This window comes from Phalangium opilio, unplaced genomic scaffold (assembly GCF_054372755.1).
Source record: "Phalangium opilio isolate 3A_F unplaced genomic scaffold, DU_Popi_V2 ptg000103l_1, whole genome shotgun sequence".
In the NCBI taxonomy this organism is placed as follows: Eukaryota; Metazoa; Arthropoda; class Arachnida; order Opiliones; family Phalangiidae; genus Phalangium; species Phalangium opilio.
Window position 1 is genome coordinate 746,540 of NW_028324205.1, and position 20,874 is coordinate 767,413.

Below are 20,874 nucleotides of genomic sequence, written 5' to 3' on the forward strand. Positions count from 1 at the left end.
GGTTAAGGAAGTTTTTTAATATTCATTAAAAGAAAAAAGACGAAAAATCGCCATCTCGGGTATGAAAATTTCACAGTTAAACTCAAGATGAATCATAAATTCTTCAAATTTTCCTTTAAAGCAAAGAAAGTGAAAAATTGTTGGTACAAAAGTATTATAGATGTTATAAGTCTAATGAAACACAAAATAGAATTTACTCTCAATATCAACTAAACAGGTATTTATAAAATTAATGATTATTTTTGAAGTGCAAAAATAAAAAAAAAAATGCATTGAATATATTTTGATAAAAGAGGAAGTTATTAAAAATATTTTGATAAAAGAGGAAGTTATTAAAACCCTATTCTAAGTTTAATTGACGATGCCATTCGTAAATATATCCTTCTAACCTTTGTCTTTCTTTATAGTTTATTAGACTATAAAAATTGAAATACAGTATATTATACAAAAACGAGTTTTTCTTCGCAGTGCTTAAAAAACATGGATTACAATTTGAATTTCAGTTTTATCAATACGAGAAATTTGGTTTTAATTGGGGAGTTCAAACATTCGCTATGATTCAAAATTTTACAACAAAAACCTCTAACTCGCAAACTATTATCCACCTCGTAATGTTAAGCTCCATAGAGATTAACATAACGATTTCGAATTCAGTATAAATAGAAAATATTCAAAAACTTTTACTACGTGCTAGAACCTATTTTATTGTGGATATGCATAAAAAGCCTTTCTTTTAAAAAATTGTTCTGGAAAGATTTAATTCTTGATTAGAATATCGAACCGAATTTTTTCCTCTCAATCCATTAAGCTATATTATATAATATCCAGAAAAATGCTGGGAGTTGCCTAATTTGGACATTTTTAGCTGTAAAAAAATTCAAAATATTAACGTGGGAGTGAAAAGAGATTCAGGCTGGAATGATATTTCTCTTTGGATGAGAAAAAATCCCAATTTTAACATCCACAATTCATTTTTTCTCCAGCGCGCGTTACGGTGAGCAAACGAGACGAGTTTATAGCCCTTCCGCCCCCCCCCGTCCCGACCTGAGTTGAGGCTGAAGCTCGTTTATGTTTCTCTCGGCCTAAGCGCGACGTTTTAAAAATATCTTCCGCAGACCGATTTAAAAAGGGGGTGTTGAGCAGGCAGAGCGTACCCGTTTCCGCTGACGTAGCACCCCCTTTCCCTCTATCAGTCTACTGAGGATAGCGGCCCCTTTGACGCCCCTTTTGATATCGGTCCATAATTGTTAAGTACCGTAGCATTGGTTTTATGCAGTTTTTGATTGTCATTAAATTATCTGAAACTTATTATAATTCTAGGAGAGTGGTACCTCTCTTACATAAGACTTAATACAGCCTTTAATGATTAATGAGGTGTTTTTTGATTGGTTTTAACCTTGTTCGTATTATTTTTACTGTTTTGAAAAAATCTACAGAACAACAACCCGGACTCACAATATGTGGTTAAAGTTTCGAAGAGATCCATCCAATAGTTTATTTTATAAAAAGTCAATTTGCTAAGGGTGGTTTTCATTAACATAAAATTAATCAGCCTTTTTGGAAAAAAAACTCGAAATTTCCCATTGAAATAACATGGGATTTTTATAAAAAAAAAGCCAAATTCTGGAACGTATATTCCAAAAATTATAAATTCCTTAGGATTCAAAACGTTTTTAAATGAGCATAAGATCTTTATATTAGGTCCTTTTCTACTTTTCATTTAAAAACTTTTATGTTAAATATATATAGTTTTAATTTTTCAAAAATACCTCGATTTACGATTTTTTCAATGATGCCCTGTGTTATTAGAAATTGACAGCACGTTCGAAACTCGCATTTTTTAGCATTTAGTGGTTGAAAACAATTGGAGTAATTCTATTTAAAGTTTTATGGATGAAATGCTCTATAGAAAGTTAGGTAAGCTTTAATCCAAGCGCTGTCTGTTCGCGAGTCGATAACCTCGGTTGAAATTACCCTGACTTTAGTCAAGGATGGTTTCAAACAACAAATAATAACGTAAAAACTCGTGGCACAAAAAATAACTTCTCCAGATATAGAATTAAAAGCTTGAAGCATAAGGTATAGAGCTCGGGAATAGACTCCCAATGGACATCAAACAAAAACAATATTATAAACTTGTTATAGATAAGATAAACAATTATTTGAACAATCTTACTAGTCTTGAGTAATAGCAGAAAAATTAGAGCTTTTCTCTTTTTAATTTTAAAATCTTAACTTAAAAGCAGGACACTTTTGTAAATAAGAAAATTCTTAAAGGTATATCCTAAAAAAGCCTATTATTATTATTATTATTAAACTTGATTACCGATAAAAGGAAGTTAAGCTAGATTACCGATTAAAGGAAGTTAAGCTAGATTACCGATGGCGGGTAATTAAGCTAGATTACCGATGGCGGGTAATTAAGCTAGATTGCCGATTCGTAATAATTTCCAGTTAGTGTTTAAATTTCACTAACCACTTCTGCTATGAGGATCCTTTTTCCGACGTTTTTTTATTATTTTTCATATGGATGAATAATAGTAAACTTCGAAGGTTGTCGTATCTAAAATTGTTTAAAAAAACCTTTATAAATGAAATTTATAATTCACACCATTTTCCGTCCAATTTTGTATTTTTAAATCCTTAACGGGGACCTTTGATCCAACGGTTTTTCATGTTTTTTACTTTAGGTGAAAATAATGCGATTTTTCAAGACATCGTATAACAAAGTAGAAATACCTTCGTGTTTTTGATTTCTTTCTGTTAAATTGAAATTTGTAATAAATCACATTTTGTGTTTAAATTTGAATTACTACATCCGCTATGGAGACCCCATTCCCAACGTTTTTTAATATCTTTCATATAGATGAATAAAAGTTAACTTCATGGGTTGTCGTGTATAAAATTATTTAAAAAAAAACTTTTTCTTGAAATTTATAATTTACACCATTTTGTGTCTAATTTTGGATTTTTAAGTCCTTTACGGGAACCTTTGTGTTTAAATTTGAATTACTACATTCGCTATGGGAACCCTATTCGCAACGTTTTTCTATTAACTAGACTTTTAAATATATTAAAAATAAGGCATTGTATAGTACACTTTAAGTTACCTAATAAGTATTCTGATATTGGTTTCTTAGCTCCGTTATGGACTTTAAGAACCTCTCAGTTTTGGTATATTCCGACGTAATGGAATTTAGTAATGTATACGTATATATATATATATATATTATACTTTAGAGACGTTATGCTGTCTTATCTTAGAGGCCTACATAAACTTAAATGTTGCCTACACCTTATAATTTTAGTCATACTATTATTATCATTTGAAATTAAAAGTTCTTAATTTTTACCTCTCCGAGTGACGTATGTCACGGAGAGGTTCTGTAACGGCCGTGTCTGTCTGTGTGTGTGTGTGTCTGTCTGTCTGTCTGTCTGTCTGTCTGTCTGTCTGTCTGTCTGTCTGTCTGTCCGTTGTTACACCCACGTGACCGCGTTCGCAGTTTTCGTATCGGAGCAAACGTGTTCCCAATTTCCGGACCGCATTGACAGTTCACAGAAATTTGGAAAATTGTATTTCTCTCCGTTGGCTACTCTATACTTGAGTTCTCACACCACCATGTTTGGTCTTCGTCCACCCCATATGAACACCAGTTTGGTACTTTTCTGGCTTCCACCACCACCATCTTCTATTCTTTGTCAATCCCACATTGACACCAGTCTGCACTTACACTGGCTTCTAACAACACCATCCACTGGTCTTCCGTCTATTCCACATAGACACCAATCTGTATCATTGGCTTCTACTCCATTATCATCGTTTGGTTTTAGGATATACGCGGCGATCAGCTAGGGTTACGAGAAACGTCTAGCCTCCCTAAGGTGAGATCGCCACCAAAGGTTTTCGCAATTGCGCTTTTTCCTTACTATTATAATGGAAACGAATCGTATATATACCCCGAAATTTGAGGAAAGCGGGCAAGAGGGGTACCCTTCACTTTAAACGTCAATATTAGCAACGTTTGAGATGATAATAGGTATAACTTTATTTTAAACGATTTAACTATTATTAATGTTAATAATTGAAGATTAAAATAATTAAAAATAATTATAGTTATTTTCAAAATTAATACGGAAAGAGTTAAAAAGCAGTCTATTTTTTTGTCTGTGTGTGTCTGTCCGTTATCACACTAGTGCGCCGAGTTAGCAATTCGCTTTGTTTTGATGTGTTAAGAAATCCTACAGAACCTTAATATTCACTTTTTCCATAATATAAAGTGAATATGTGGAAATCTTTTTCGTAATTACGATGCATTTAGTACTTTTGTAGCTTTAAAGCTCTGTTTTATTTTGATATTTCAAGGATGTTTTTTAATATTATTATTTGAAATGGCTGTTTATATATTACTTAAGCTATACTACATCTGTATATAGAATAATCCTGGGTTTAGTTATTTCAAGACGAAAGCTATGGCCTGCATTCTGTCGGATAAATTAGGTTTGATCCGCAATAGGCTTAGTGAACCACAGAGTAAATAATTGAGGCCTGAGGTGAAGCAAACTTTGGGCTTTGATTTTCGTGTCTGAAATGAAGAGACATCAACGGTTCAGAGTGAGCGGAAAGTTAAATACACTCTTAAATAATCAGGTTAAGATTTTATAATAGAAGAAAAGATCGTGGTGGCAATTAGAATAGTAAAAGGGCTAATGGTAAACGGGTAGTAGCTACAGACTTTTAATTCTCTTTATGGTGCGCATTGACTATTAGTGCGTCTAGCTACAATTTAGCTTTGGTGTTATTTAACGTAAACATTCATGTTGGCAAACTAAGAATATTGTTGAGGTGAGACGAGACGACAGTGTTTACACTGCAAACCAGTTGTGAATGTAGCTATCAGTATATACGGTAAACAGCTGAAGCGTAGACTTCTTTTCCTGTTCTTTTCCCCATTGACTGATTTCCATGTGTCCAAGATTTGTCCATATTGGATGTAAAATGTCGTCTGCTTTACTGTATATTCGCTATGCTTGGAATACTGCTTCAATATTTCGTAAATTTTACTTCAAAAAAGAGAAATAATTCCATATCTAGGTAAATAAGTTTGTAGTAGTAGACCTCTTGACTCGGAGAGGTAATATTTTGGTTTTCCCAACTTGTTTATTAATACAGTAATACTAGCAACACATGTGCCTTTCCATAGTCGTTTTATATAAGAGCTAGTTAAGATAGCAAGTAATCAGGTGCTTATCTTCTCAAAATAAAGAAAACGGTGCGTTTGTGTTTAATTTTTATGATCATTGTTAAAATACCGGTTTAATGGGGCCTTCAGTCACACCGGAAGTAGTAGTGTGTGCTTTCTAGTTCTTGCGAGGACCGATAAGGGGGCGCTATTATCAGTCCGTGTGCGACACAATATCGGCAATGTGTAATTTACCGCCTTTGTGGGGACCACCTTAAAAACTAATTTTAAGCAATTAAAATCAAAAAATAATTAATTTGAGCATATGTTTTTTTGGGTCCCCACAGGATTGGTGTGTTTTCTCGTCGCGGTCCTCATAAGTATAGTAATGCAAACGCACAATAAAACACAATAAAACACAATAAAACACTCTAAAATTACACTATACCACAATAAAGTACACTAAGGTGCAATAAAAAGTTATGATGAAAAACTTAAATTACAACAAAATACAATAAAATTACAGTAAAACACACTGAAATACAATAAAACTATAATAAAACACACCAAAACACAGTAAAACACAATAAAACACTCTAAAACTACACTAAGCCACAATAAAATACACTTAAAAGTACAATAAAACACTTTTAAACTACACTATACCACAATAAAATACACTAAGGTACAATAAAACTGCAATAAAACAGTCTAAAATTCACTTAAATTACAACAAAACACACTAAACTACAGTAAAACATGTTAATAAATAGACCGCCATATATATTTCAAGAAGAAAAAACACTGAATTTTTTGAAAGTTATTTATTTTTCTTAGTTTTCCCAGTTTCCCAGGTTTGTACGAACCCAGAATTCAACCTCGTACAGATAGGCAGTTCAGCGTTATTATGAAAAATGTAGAAATAATATCCTCATAAAAAGTTCACCACAATGTTTATTGGTAACGTTTATTTTCTGTTTTTCTTTACAATTAATTGACAAGAGATATTTCATTAAGAAATACAATGAAGAGCTATTGTTGTTATTTATTTGTCTTTGATATTTCTTTTTTCGTTAGTAAATATATTACCTTTATCTTCTATTAGCTTATCTGATAAGTCCAAAGTATGAAAAGGTACGTTTGGATTACTTATCAAAGCCAATGCAAGTTTATGAACAAAATCCCTATTTTCAAATACAAATCTTTACATTAAATCACGTAATTACATTAATTATATATATATATATCCCTGTTGTGTGCGTTTGCTAAGGTTTTTAATATTGTTATGCATGTCCATGTCCAGCGTTGGTTTACCATGTTTCCTAATGATTGCCAGCATGGTTTTTCCCCAAACGAAAGTGTAGATACTAATCATGCTGCTTTCATGGACATCGTTGCCCCTGTGGTTGAGACCCGTGGTCAGGTCGATATGATTTACTTAGACCTAGCCAAAGCGTTTGACAGAGTTCCCATAAATTTTTACGCGATAAATTATTTACATTTGGAATTCATGGTAAACTACTTGATTGGATTTGTAGTTATTTGCATAGTCGTACCAATGTTGTCAAGTGCAAAGATACGCTTACCTCTGTGTCATATCCTGTACATTGTGGGGTCCCACAGGGTTCATCCCTGGGACCTCTTCTTTTTAACATTTATCTATATGACCTTCAATACGCAGTTCGTCATTCCAATCTGCTTCAGTTTGCCGATGATAATAAACTTATTAAAGTGATTGATTCCATTCAGGATAGGTTGTTTCTACAAAGTGACATTGACGCTGTGTCCCTATGGTGTAATCGCAATAACATACCTATTAATCCGTTAAAATCTATTCATATCTCATACAGTCGCCGCATTAGTAGAACTATTACCACTTCTTACGTTATAGACCACTCCGTTATACCCACTTCAACTACGACCAAAGATCTTGGCGTCATTTTTGATTCCCGCCTACTTTTTGCGAATCATGTCAATAATTGTGTTAATAGATGCATGCGCACTCTCGCGATATCTCTTAAACTTACACGAAAGATACACTCATTAATACATTTCAGAATCTTGTACCTCAATCTTGTAAGATCTCGTGCCGTTTTTGGATGGGTTGCTTGGGTGGGTGTTAGTGCCCACCATGTTGATAAGATTGAACGTATTCAAAGAAAATTTGTTGAATATTGCCACACGTATTTTATACCTAAATACTATACTATTTATTCTTACTTGAAATTTTAGCCCTTCCTACTTTGCGCTGTCTTTTAGATCTTTATGAAGTAAAATTTGTCTATAAACTTATCCACAACTTTGTATACTTACCCGCCCTTTTAGGAAAATTAAACTTTCAGGTCTATCAGACATCGCGACACCGCTCCGTTTTTTATATAGCGCATACTATTTTACACCCCCTCGTTAGGATGCAAAACACGTGCAATAAATTCAATGAAACTTTTGATATTTTTTCTATTAAATTTTGGGAACTGAAATTTGAATTGTATAATAAAAAATGCACAAGAAACTTGAAAATAGTTCAGGAAATGGTTGCAGGCATGGTTTTTCTGACCCAACTGAGGATGAAATGGTAATTAAATTGGTTTTAGCAAATGTATACTTTCCTCAGACGCTGATTCATAGCTTTCTCTTTTTGTAGATGAACATTGGAGATGGGGTTTTCGTGAAGACATCCGACGTTACCCAAGCCGATTTTTCTTCTAACGGAAATGGGCGGTTTTTTGCCAGAAATCTTTTACTGAAGGTATTTTCTGAATTGGAAATTGTCAACACGTCTCTTACTGGAAAACAATCAAATGCCTACAAGCACATTCCCCCTAAAAGACAATTGGACCCGAAGCGAGTCAACGCAGTACTAGGTATATATTCCTAGCAGCAGACAGCTTAAGTCTTTAGAAGAAGGAAAGTTATCCTCTAGCACCATGCCTAAACCACCACGCGCAACCATCCCTAAACCACCACGCGCAACCATCCCTAAACCACAGCACCATCGTTAAACGAAGGCACCATCGCGTGCTTCGGAGGGGGGCGGAGTCTATTTATCCTTTTTTGTGGCTTCAACTAGAGGTCGTTCTGATGGAATCAGATGAGTTTACCCTGACTTGAATTAATGGGCGCTGTGTTAGGTGAAAAACTGTCGAATTATTTAAAACTTGCCTTTCGATTTCAAGTTTTTTAACATGAAAAGAGCAAAGTAACGAGAGAAAACCTCTCTATGTCCTTTAAAGGGGAATTTGCTGGTTAATTTGCAGAGTTTTATTTCAATTTTTACATTCATACTATATAAACTTCAGACTTATGCAGTTAATATCATAATATTATTAATTGTAACATGAAAATAACAAACAATACAGCAAAAACCCCTTTGTGTTTTCCAAAACTTCCAAAAGGGAATTTGCTCATTAATTTGTATAGATAGAATTTTTTATTTGAACTGAACATATTTAATTCGTGCAACGACAATGTTGGCACCAGGTAGTAATAACTTAAACCGAATTCTTGAACAAAAGAATTAATTCTCATTGAGAACAACTGCGATTTTAAAGTCCTCTTTATCACTATCATAGTGTTGAGACGCCTCAACCCCATCGAAAGCGCTAAAACAGTTTTCAAATTTATCTTCCTTAGTAAAAGTCATTGTTACAATGGCAGTGTACGTTTTATTCTGGAATTCGTGGACTAGATTGAACATCTCTACATTTCCAAATTGGGAAATGAATTCGCGTAGATTTTCTTCTTCACTCCATAAATGTCTTCGTAAATATTTCTAGCTGCAGGTTCCAGTGCAGTACCGTGCTTTGTAGCTTTGTTTCCTTGGAATTTTGAAAATACGTGATTTTTCATAAAGTTTTCAGGTGAGGTGGTGTTGCGCTTCGGAACATTTTTGGCTGTAGATGCGGTAAAACGTATTATAATACGTTTTCAAATACTTCAAAGTCGGAAAGAACACTTTCGTAGGTCGACATGTTTAGTCTAGAAAATCGCGTTTAGTGCCTCGCTTAACACGTTTGCTCCGGCTTGTTTTAGCAGTCCTCTTTCGTTTTCGGCCCGTCCCGCTTTGAGTGTTGACGAACCGGTCCACGCCTTTATGTAGTAGGGAATTTATAGATTGTTTGACATTTCGTTTAATCGATTCTCGAGGTGATATTCCGGGGTTTTGGGCATCGCTAATTACTCTACTCGTTAACCCAACAGCTTCGGACGCTAAAGTACTAATGGCCGGCCTAATAAAGGGTGTAATTTTGCGCAATAAAGAATTGAAAATACCGCCGACACTAAAACGACCCCCCGATTGGAAAACGTTTGCGTGTAAAGCCGGAAGGGACGATCCTCTTTGGAAATACAGAGTGTATCTATTAGGCACCATTGCTCCTGTTCTATTGACGTCGACGCCTAAAAAACAGTTTAATATATACTTTGCCCAAATTAAACGGGATATTTTCCCCGTAATCGGATTTTAATTCAATTTCAATTTCTTGTATATCGCTGGTTGAAATTGGATAAAAGTCGATATTATTAAATATTTCCTGGTTCTCTTCGTCTAGCAGCGAAAAAGCCGGCATTTTTATGAAACGTAGCAGAGGGGCTTGACCACCACCCACTACTTGTTGACGGATAATATTGGTATAAACAAACATGGCATCGACGCCTCTCATGATATCAGCGGGGTACTCCGAAGTCTCGTTATTAAGATACCGATCTAATTGATTGGCACTAAAGCCTAACAGCCTCCCGAGCCCTCTTCCGGGTGTTGTTTTGGGAAACAAAATTGAGACCGTATCGTTTAATTTTGAAACCGTCACGGTTCCGTCTACATTCTGCGTAAATTTTAGACTTTTCCTATGCGCCGGGGACATGGCTTCGCTCATAGCACTTAAAACATCGCTAATATGATAATAAACCCCGGGAGGAATCTCGCACGCGTAATTGTCAACTCGTTTGCCTTGAGGGTTATCCTGTTGATATCCGGGTAGGGACGGCTGGTCAGCCATATTTGGATCTTCTGGAAATCTATCAACATCGTATTCGCTAGTCCAAAAATTATTAGCCTCTGTCAGTGTCATTGATCTCAATCGGGGGTTCACCAACGCTACACCCGAGTGGCTATGTTGCAAAACTTCTCCCTCTTCGGGAATGTTAAATAACTTGGCCATCGGTCCAGCTACCGATACGCGAACACCTCGCTCTATTTCGAGACGCGTGTAGTATCTATTTTCTGGCGCCGTTTTGAGAATAAAGATTTTAAAATGACGGCGAGTCATAAATTGCTGAACTTCCAATAATTTGTTAATCACTTTCAAATGTAGCGAAAAGGGGATTACCGCACCGGTCGGGGTAAGATCACAGGTATATTCACGCGCCGGTATTTTGATTTTCGTTGTCTCCGTCTTTGTAAAAAGATACATTAATGAAAAGTGGACGCGATATGACACGCCTGTACTGTTAGTAGTTTTAAAATGCGTAAAATTACGCTCTAGAGGCCTCTTGGATAGAAACGTCCCCTAAACGTATTCATTTTCTAAATTTAATATATCCTGCAAATCCGGCGAAAATTTCATTTCAATTTTTGCCGGACCATGGACTCTAAAATAATGCTCCGCTCCTTGTTTAATAACGCTAAATTCAGCATTGTGCAATCTTAAAGGATCGTGGTTGTTCGAGCTTATTTTGAGCTCTTCGGCGATTTCATAATAAATTTTAAAATCATCCTCCAAAGATGGTTTCGCTTTAAACTCGCCTGACACCGAGAACAATAAATAAATCCATGGCTCCTCCCCGGCGGTATAATGCTTAATGGTTCTATTGACTCGATATTCTAGATAGGCATTGTTTTCATTTATTGTATATTCTTGTATCGTGAGGCTTAAGGGACCGCATTGCTGCTTTCCGGTATAATATTTATCGGGGTCGAGGTTGAGCAATTTAGCTAATTGGGGAGAAAATTTAATTTCCGCCCATGCTGGTGTGCTAAAATTATACACGATAGCATAGCCCCAATTATCTACTACGTGATATGTGAATTGAATTTTATTTATTACTAGTTTTTCTAAAGTGTTGGCTACGGCTCGATAAAGCCCTTCGGCGTTTTTCTCTGGCGTTTTACTGGCTCTAAAAGTTTGCGGTAAGAACAATATCTTATAGTTATCATAATCTTCGGGGTTAATTTGCTTAGGCTTTTCAGAGATAATTGGCTCGGGTTTTTTCTTTGGCGGATCAACCGGCTGCGGAAACCAGGGTTTTTCATCAACCGGTGGTGGGGAGGGGGTCGGTAATACGGGTAGCTCAAAAGTAGAGGATGTTGTAGAGTCTGGAGATTTTGAGAGATCAGGCTTGGATAGGTCGGGTTTCGATAGGTCGGGGTTCGGTAAGTCGGGGTTCGGTAAGTCGGGTTTCGGTGAGTCGGGTTTCGGTAAGTCAGGTTTTGGGGGGTCTGGAAATATATATATTTCCTCAACCTCCGTTGGCGAGGGGGTCGGCGTCAGTGGCTCGAAGGTAGAGGGTTTCGGGGCCTCTTGTTTTGATAGATCAGGCTTATATGGGTCCGGAGCTGGAATTTTGGGGGGATCCGGAAGTTTCAGGGGATCTGGCTCCGGCTTTGACTTCGGTAATTCAGCCTTTGGTTTTGGTAGTTCGGACTTCGTTGGCTCCGGCTTTGACTTTGGTAATTCAGCCTTTGGTGGCTCTGTAGTCAGAATCTTTAAGGGATCTGAAGTAGACGGGGTTGGCCTAGTTGTTGTTGTAGTAGTAGATGTTGGTTTAGTTGTTGTGGTGATAAACCATTACGGGCGCCTCAGGTTGCGGCTCGTAATATTTTTGTGACGGAGATTTTTTAGCACGTTTAAAGGGGAATAATAATACATATCTCAAATTTAACGTAACGAGTTTTGAATTTGAGGGGCTTACAAATTTGAAATATATTTTTAAAATGTATGCTCTTATAACCACTAAATAATGTGTACATTTGAGGTCGCATTATGTCACCGTTTTTAAGTGCATATAGCGGTGTTTTTTAATAGTAAGTAAATGTACGATACTACTGTTCTTTAAATTTTACTAAGCGGTATATTTAGCGCTGTCAAGCTGAAAGTAGCCTATTTCTAAGTATTTTGTTTCAGAACCTTTAAGCTCAAAATGCACAAGAAATTCAATGGACGAAACCATTTTGGGTTGAAAAGGTAGGTTTTTGGTTTTGAGGAGTCGGAAACTTGCTTGTTTATAAGATTTTGCAACATTATTAGCACGAATCATTTTCTATAGAGTATTTCGGCTCACTGCCTTTATTAGAGCTTGTGGGAAGTTAACATGGAGTGATACTACTCTATTGACAGTTTTGGTTTTCTAGTTTGGTCACAAGACTACAGTTTTTGATGCATTTCCTTTCTCTCGGTTTATTCTCTCTTGCACCCTGCTACTTTGATTGAAAGGCGTGATAAGAATGTCGTTCGCGAAACTAGCATTTGCAGAAAGGATGGTACAGTCGACGCAATTAAAAACTTTCTCTCCCGCGACGTCTTGTTTTAACAATAAGCCGCAAATTATTGATCTGATACAATTGATAAAAAACCTATCTTATATTATTGTTTGAATATATTTTTTACAAAGTGTTTTTTTTTTAAAGTCGCCACTTCCCATTTCCAAATGCTAAATAAGGGGTTTTGAATCATTAGGGATGATTCTAAAGAGAAAGTGAACAGTTGAACATAGCTCGTCCAAATAACCGAATGACATTCCAGTAAAGGGGCAGTGATGTTAACTGTAATGTTCTGAATACACGTCCACCACGGAATCAATGCATTGAGCCATATTCATATACCCTTTAATATTACACAAATGTATAAGTCAACAATTGTAGAATGATACTTCAAATCTGCCTTTGGTGAAGATGTGGCCACCGGTGCGACATTCTGTTCCACTATGGTGGAAAGAGATTTCCATCTAGATTAGTAGCGATTCTTCAATTCTTGATGTCAGTTTCAACATAAGTCTGCATGAACGTTTGGTTGAAAACCGCGCATTTCGGAGAGAACCATCTAGAAATTCAATGCCCAAGCAATTCCCTCAATATTTCGCCCATTGAAAACCGCTTGTCGGAATTAAATGTTTACACATTCAAAGCAGAAAGGGTCACTTCTGCAAAAAGAAAATGTTATCGTTTTGTAAGAGATCTTTTCATCCTACTCGCTTTATATTGACTTTATTATGCGTGTAGTGTTTCGATTCGGATGCAATCTTCATTACTCGTTCTATATAAACTCTCACTTGTGTCATCACATAGAAATAAGTTTATCTGAAATAATTAATTAAATATAAATGATATTAATTATTTTAATCGCCAGTAAATAACTTTAAAAATAGTTAAATCGTTTTAAATAAAGTTGTTCCTATTTTCTTTCGAAACTTTGCTAATATTGACGTTTAAAGTGAAGGGTACCCCTCTTGCCCGCTTTATTCAAATTTTGGGGTATATATACGATTCGTTTCCATTATAATAATAGATAAAAACGCATTCGCGTGAACCGATGGTGGAAACCCTGCCATTGGGAGGCTAGACGTTTCTCGTAACCCTAGCCGATCACCGCGTATATCTTGAAACCAATAATAGATAAAAACGCATTCGGGTGAACCGAAGGTGGAAGCCCTGCCATTGGGAGGCTAGACGTTTCTCGTAACCCTAGCCGATCGCCGCGTATGTCTTGAAACCAAACGATGACGAAGGAAAAGAAGCCAGAATGGACTGACTGGCGTCCATGTGGAATGGACAAAGACCTGAAGATGGTGGTGCATAGAAGCTGGTGTCAATGTGGAATTGACGAAGAACAGAAGATGGTGGTGCATAGAAGCTGGTGTCAAGGTGAAATTGACCAAGAACAGAAGATGTTTGTGCTTGGAAGCTAGCAAGTACAGACTAGTGTCCATGTGGAGTGGACGAAAACCAAAGCTGGTGGTGTTGGAACTCAAGTAGAATAGCCAGAGGAGACAAACCCAAATTTCCGTGAACTGTCAATGCAGTCCGGAAATTGGGAACACTTTTGCTCCGATACGCAAACTGCGAACGCGGTCACGTGGGGTCTGACAGACAGACACACAGACAGACACGGCCGGTGTAATACCTCTCCGTGACATACGTCACTCGGAGAGGTAAAAATTATAATACTGCGGGTTTCTTAAATAAGGCCTTTCATTTTCATTAATATTTTAATATTAAAGTCAATACAAACAGTAAAAAATTATTGAAAAACGTAATTGTTAAACCTTTTTTTAAAGATGATATTCATGAAAGAAAACAGTTTCATCCTTTAAATAAAACTACCAAAGAAATTGGTAATCTGGCGGTGTTGTACCTTCATAAAACTATGCTCTTACAGGTGTTAAGCGACACTCTTAATAGTGTTAGGCGATACTCTTAAAAAACGAGACTAGGTTAGGTATTGGCCTCACAGTAGGGCCAGCTATTGAAGCCAAAGTGGGGCACTTGCTTTTGTGACATGTTTTATCATTATTTTGAGAAAAATTAGAGTACTAAATGGATTTTTTTTGTAAAATCTGTAGTGCAAATTAGATTAAACGCGTTTCTGGTGCTCGAAAAACTCTTAGTGAAAAGAGATTATTAAATTTAACAAGAACGTCTATATCTACTGCTTGAATATTATAGCCTCCAAAACTAATTTAATACCCTATGCATTTGTACAAATGAAAAACTTTCTGCCTTTTTCAGAAGTTTATAAACCCGTTAAAATGACTTTATATGCAACAACCCTCGCTTAAAGAGGGATAGTTCTGCATGTGAGAACTTTCCTCCCTATAGGGGATGAAGTTCTCTCAAGATGGAACCCTGCTATGAATATAGCACCAATTGCTAATAATACTGCGGATAGTCAAAATTTTATTAAACAGTAAAACCACACTCGATATTTGAGTTATGCCTCATGAAAAGTCTAGGAAAAATACTAGAATTTCTACTACTATCCCACCAAAATTTCTCCCATTCTTAAAGGTGTTACGCGATACTCTTAAAGGTGTTACGTGACACTCTTAAAGGTACTCGTTCGAACCTTGCAAAGGTACTCGTTCGAACCTTACAAAGGTAGTCGTTCGAACCTTACAAAGGTACTCGTTCGAACCTTACAAAGGTAGTCGTTCGAACCTTACAAAGGTAGTCGTTCGAACCTTACAAAGGTAGTCGTTCGAACCTTACAAAGGTAGTCGTTCGAACCTTACAAAGGTAGTCGTTCGAACCTTACAAAGGTAGTCGTTCGAACCTTACAAAGGTAGTCGTTCGAACCTTACAAAGGTACTCGTTTGAACCTTACAAAGGTACTCGTTCGAACCTTACAAAAGTATTCGTTCGAACCTTTCAAAAGTACTTGTTTGAACCTTTCAATGGTATTAATATGAACCATTTTAAAGGTTCAATATTGAACCATTTTTAAAAGTTCAATATTGAACCATTTTTAGAGGTTCAATATTGAACCATTTTTAGAGGTTCAATATTGAACCATTTTAAAGGTTCAATATTGAACCATTTTTAAAGGTTCAACATTGAACCATTTTTAGAGGTTCAATATTGAACCATTTTAAAGGGTTCGTATTCAAACCATAAATGGTTGGCCCTGGGTTGCATGACTTTGAACCTCAAATGGTTCAATCATGTCCCTTTTTTATTAACAGTGTACTCGACAGTCTTCCCAGAGAAATCTGTCCGCTGGTGTCAGCGTTTCTTTTTCTAAAAAATTAATCTTTTCTTTATCCATTTCAACGTATATTTTAAAATATACTTTACATGGTTCACATCCTAGACTAGTGGAGTTTAACGGGTTATCACAGTCAACGGTGTGATTTCCGTGGATAATATCTTGACTCCATATATTCGAAAAATTCCTATTTTCACTTAGCGCCTTAATTCTGGGCGGGCGTGGGGGAAATCGAGGCAATATTGTTGCGTGTAACGTGTCACTAATTACTGAACCTGGTGAAAAAAGTAGAGGCGCTAATATTGAAGTTTTAAATTTTTCTTGAAAGCTTTTATGCATTTCATAATACTCTGGTTTTTTCATGGGTGGAGTTACATCCTTAATGAAATTTTCATCTTTAAAAAAATTAATTTCACCAAACAATACTGGTTCAATTTTACGCTTTGTCGTATTGTTCCATTTTTTTGCGAGGCTAGTGCATGCCAGACCCCTCACTTCTTCCGTTTTCCAAAGCTCTATTTTGAATAATAGGGCCCTAACGTGGCTGCATACCTTAGCCATCCAGCGGTACAAGAACAATGACCAAAAATAATATGTCCATCAAGTGTACTAACAAGCAGTGCTTGGTGGTCCCTTTCTGACAGAGTCTGCGACCGTGTCACTTCTCCACGACATACCACCAAGTCATTGCTCAGTTTTGCGCTGTATATGGTTCCAACCCATCCACTTTCAAAGTAATTCCCAGCTTCCATACTTTTCCTAGCATTAGCAGCTTGATTATCACAGGCAACAGAATTTATCAAGTAGTCTTTGATTTTTTCTTTCGTTAATTTAGGCCAAATTTTAGTGTTATCGTTACAATCCTTTTCTGACAGAAAATTAGGATTTCTGAACGCCCATATACCTGTAAATAAATAGATACTGTTTATTCAAATCCTTACTTGAGCGCTGGGGCAATGTGTATTGAGCAAAGCTAAATCAGATTACTAAGCCTTGAACAAGGCTTATGAAAATATTTAAATAATAATATTCCTGATACATTTGAAAGAAAACTTTTTCTTACCACATGATGTAATTTCTTTTTCCATCACAATGACTCCTCGTTGAACACTCTTCATTTTATTAAAGATTTGGAATCTATTTAAAACTCAATTTTTGGAAGATGAGTGAATGTAGTGAGAAATTCAAATTCGTCTGCAACTGTACTGGCTAGCAATGGCGCGGAATAAACATCTTTGACGTCACAGCTAAAAGGGGCGGTGACATCGTAAATCCCGTATACCTGTTATAAATATGCCATCCAAAGATTCGCTGATTAATTGCATCTTTTTTTTACCTTCAGAAAAGGCATCAGGATATGCGTTGGCTTCTTCTTTCACTCATTGAGGTAGTGGTGAAATTAATCTTCCAGCCACTAAAAATATTGAGAAAATCAATTCATTCATAATTTTAGGACTAAGCTTCGCAATATTGCACCTTAAATCTCCAATCAGTTATTGAGAGATAAGGTTCTAAATCAACATTCATTTTCCCCCTCCTTTCTCCAAGATTTCTGGAATTTAACATGTCGAAAAGCGGTTAAACATAGTTATAAAATTGAACAGTTTCAGATTCTTGTTCCCCTACCTGTTCTTAGATTCCCAATACCACACTTCGACTCAAAACCTGAGTCATCAATTTCACTTTCATTGCGTGGAAAGGTCCTAACATTATATGATTGTCAGTCAGTTAAAGGCAAAGTCTCAAATGTTATTGACAATCGTTGTTGTACATTTCTTGGACATGAGCCCAAAGAATATTTTTTTCCACTTTTTTGAAGTAAACGGGATTTTTTTTCTCCACTGTTGGCAAAACAGTTCCGAACGGTTTTAACTAGATAGGGGCTTCTGATAAAAAAAATATCTCTCTGCTCTTCCATCGGCGCATAAATATTTCGTACTTTGTAGGCAACACCCTTGTCAGGGTCTAAGTTCGTGCTCATTCAAATCAACTTCTGATTAATGGCCGATTTATGGCAAGTAACTGTCAAAACTGTGAAATGGTTGTTTCCAAATCATATTCATTTGTTGCCTCATCATAAAAAGTTGGAAGTTTTCCTTACTATTAAACGGATTATCGTCAATTACCTGACTGAAAATAATTCCTTCTGATTCGGGGAGTTTTTTTAATTTTGTTTAAAAGCCTTTCTAGACTTCGCTGCAAAACCTGGTTTTTCTTTTTCAGTTTCTTAATTTCTTTAAAATTTTCCTTTATTAGCTGTATTGTTTGAACTTCAGTCATATTTCGTAATTGAGTTTTCTGATTAAGGTCTGAAGATGCTTTTCGTCTTTTCAATCTCTTGGCCAAATTCCTTTTGAGTCGACAAAAATTACTACATATTCTTGATATAGTATTAAATTTGGCAACATATATATGAAAACATTCTGTTGAATGAAGTGATTTTGTATACTGATTTTTAGATGAACCTTTCAGATTAGTGAGCTCCGATACCTAGGCATTTTAAATGCCTTGACATAAATAACACGAATGAAGGTAAAATAAAAACTCATTACTTCATGAAAATTGTTAATGGTTTTCTGAAATTTTCCCAAATGCCAAATAATACAATGTTCACCAATATGAGCACCTCTTGCCTTGAATTTTACTTCAAATTCGTTGTTTATTTCTACAGAAATAAAATCGAAGGCACCAGATCTAGTAGTTTTACTAATTATCAAGCCGGGGGAGTTATAACTTTTAACTATGCATCACATAAGTTGATTTTCCGTATCTCTCATTTGAAAGTCACAAAATTTAAAAAAATATCATTTAGAGATTCAATTTTTCCCTGGATGCCAAATAGACCTATTCACACTTATGACCACGCATGAGCAGTTACAATGTTTGGCGGCATGAATTTTACGCTTCTACTGAGATAACATGTAACCTTGACTAAGATGGACGTGTGGAAGAACTTTTTGTAATTTAATATTAAAATAAAATACCTAGTACTTAAAAACAAGAAAGTAAAATTAAAACCATGTTAAGAAATGAAGTGTTTCAGTTTTAATGGTAACGGTGCAATGATATTAGTAGGCTAAAACTCACTAATAATAATGAAATGAAATGAAATAGATTTTTAATGTCTATATAAAAAACTATACAAGTAGTTCACGAGAATATAGACAGACATCATAAGATAGCAATACAATAATTACAGAAAATACTCTTTTTACCTCTCCGAGTGACGTATGTCACGGAGTGGTTCTGTAACGATCGTGTGTGTCTGTTTGTGTGTGTGTTTGAGGGGGTGTGTGTTTGTGTGTGTGTCTGTTGTTACACCCACGTGACCGCGTTCGCAGTTTCCAAATCGGAGCAAACGTGTCCGCCATTTCCGAACTGCTTTCACAGTCACGGAAATGGCTCCTCTACTTGAGTTCTCACACCACCATCTTCTGGTCTTTGTCCATCCCACACGGACACCAGTCTGTACTTACTGGCTTCTAATCACCACCATCTTCTGGTCTTCGTCCATTCCACTTGGACACCAGTCTGTACATACTGGCTTCTAATCACCACCATCTACTGGTCTTCCGTCTATTCCACATAGACACCAATCTGTCTCATTGGCTTCTACTCCATTATCATCGTTTGGTTTTAGGATACACGCGGCGATCATCTAGGGTTACGAGAAACGTCTAGCCTCCCTAAGGTGGGATTGCCACCAAAGGTTTTCGCAATTGCGCTTTTTCCTTACTATTATAATGGAAACGAATCGTATATATACCCCAAAATTTGAAGAAAGCGGGCAAGAGGGGTACCCTTCACTTTAAACGTCAATATTAGCAAAGTTTGAGATGATAATAGGTATAACTTTATTTTAAACTGTTTAACTATTATTAATGTTAATTATTGAAGATTAAAATAATTAAAAATAATTATATTTATATAAATTTTAAAGATAATCTTGTTTCTCAACTCAAAATTAATACGGAAAGAGTTAAAAAGCAGTCTATGTTTTTGTCTGTGTGTCCGTCCATTGTTACACTTGTGCGTCGCGTTAGCAGTTAGCCTTGTGTTGATGTGTTTAGAAATCATACAGAACCTTAATATTGCCTTTTTCCATAATATAAAGTGAATATGTGGAAGTATTTTTCGTAATTATGATGCATTTAGTACTTTTGTAGCTTTAAAGCTCTGTTTCATTTTGATATTCCAAAGATTTTTTTTAATATTGTTATTTGAAATGGCTGTTTATATATTACTTAAGCTATACTACATCTGTATATAGAATAATGCTTGGTTTAGTGATTTCATGAAAAAAAACTAAGACCTAGACTCCGGCGGGTATATTAAGTAGCATCCGCAATAGGCTTAGTGAAACAAAGAGTAAATAATTGAGGCCTGTGGTGAGGTAAACTTTTGGCTTTGATTTTCGTGTCTGAAATGAAGAGACATCAACGGTTCAGAGTGAGCCGAAAGTTAAATACACTATTAAATAATCAGGTTAAGATTTTATAATAGAAGAAAAGATTATGGTGGCAATTAGAATAGTAAAAGGGCTAATGGTATACGGGTAGTAGCTACAGACTTTTTATTCTCTTTATGGTGCGCATTGACTATTAGTGCGTCTAGCTACAATTTAGCTTTGGTGTTAATTAACGTTAACATTCATGTTGGCAAACTAAGAATATTGTTGAGGTGAGACGAGACGATATTGTTTACACTGCAAACCAGTTGTGAATGTAGCTATCAGAATATACGGTAAACAGCTGAAGCGTAGACTTCATTTCCTGATCTTTTCCCCATTGACTGATTTCCATGTGTCCAAGATTTATCCTTATTGGATATAAAATGTCGTCTGCTTTACTGTATTATTCGCTATGCTTGGAATACTGCTTTAATATTTCGTAAATTTTTACTTCAAAAAAGAGAAATAATTCCATATCTAGGTAAATAAGTTTGCAGTAGTAGACCTCTTGACTCGGAGAGGTAATATTTTGGTTTTCCCAACTTGT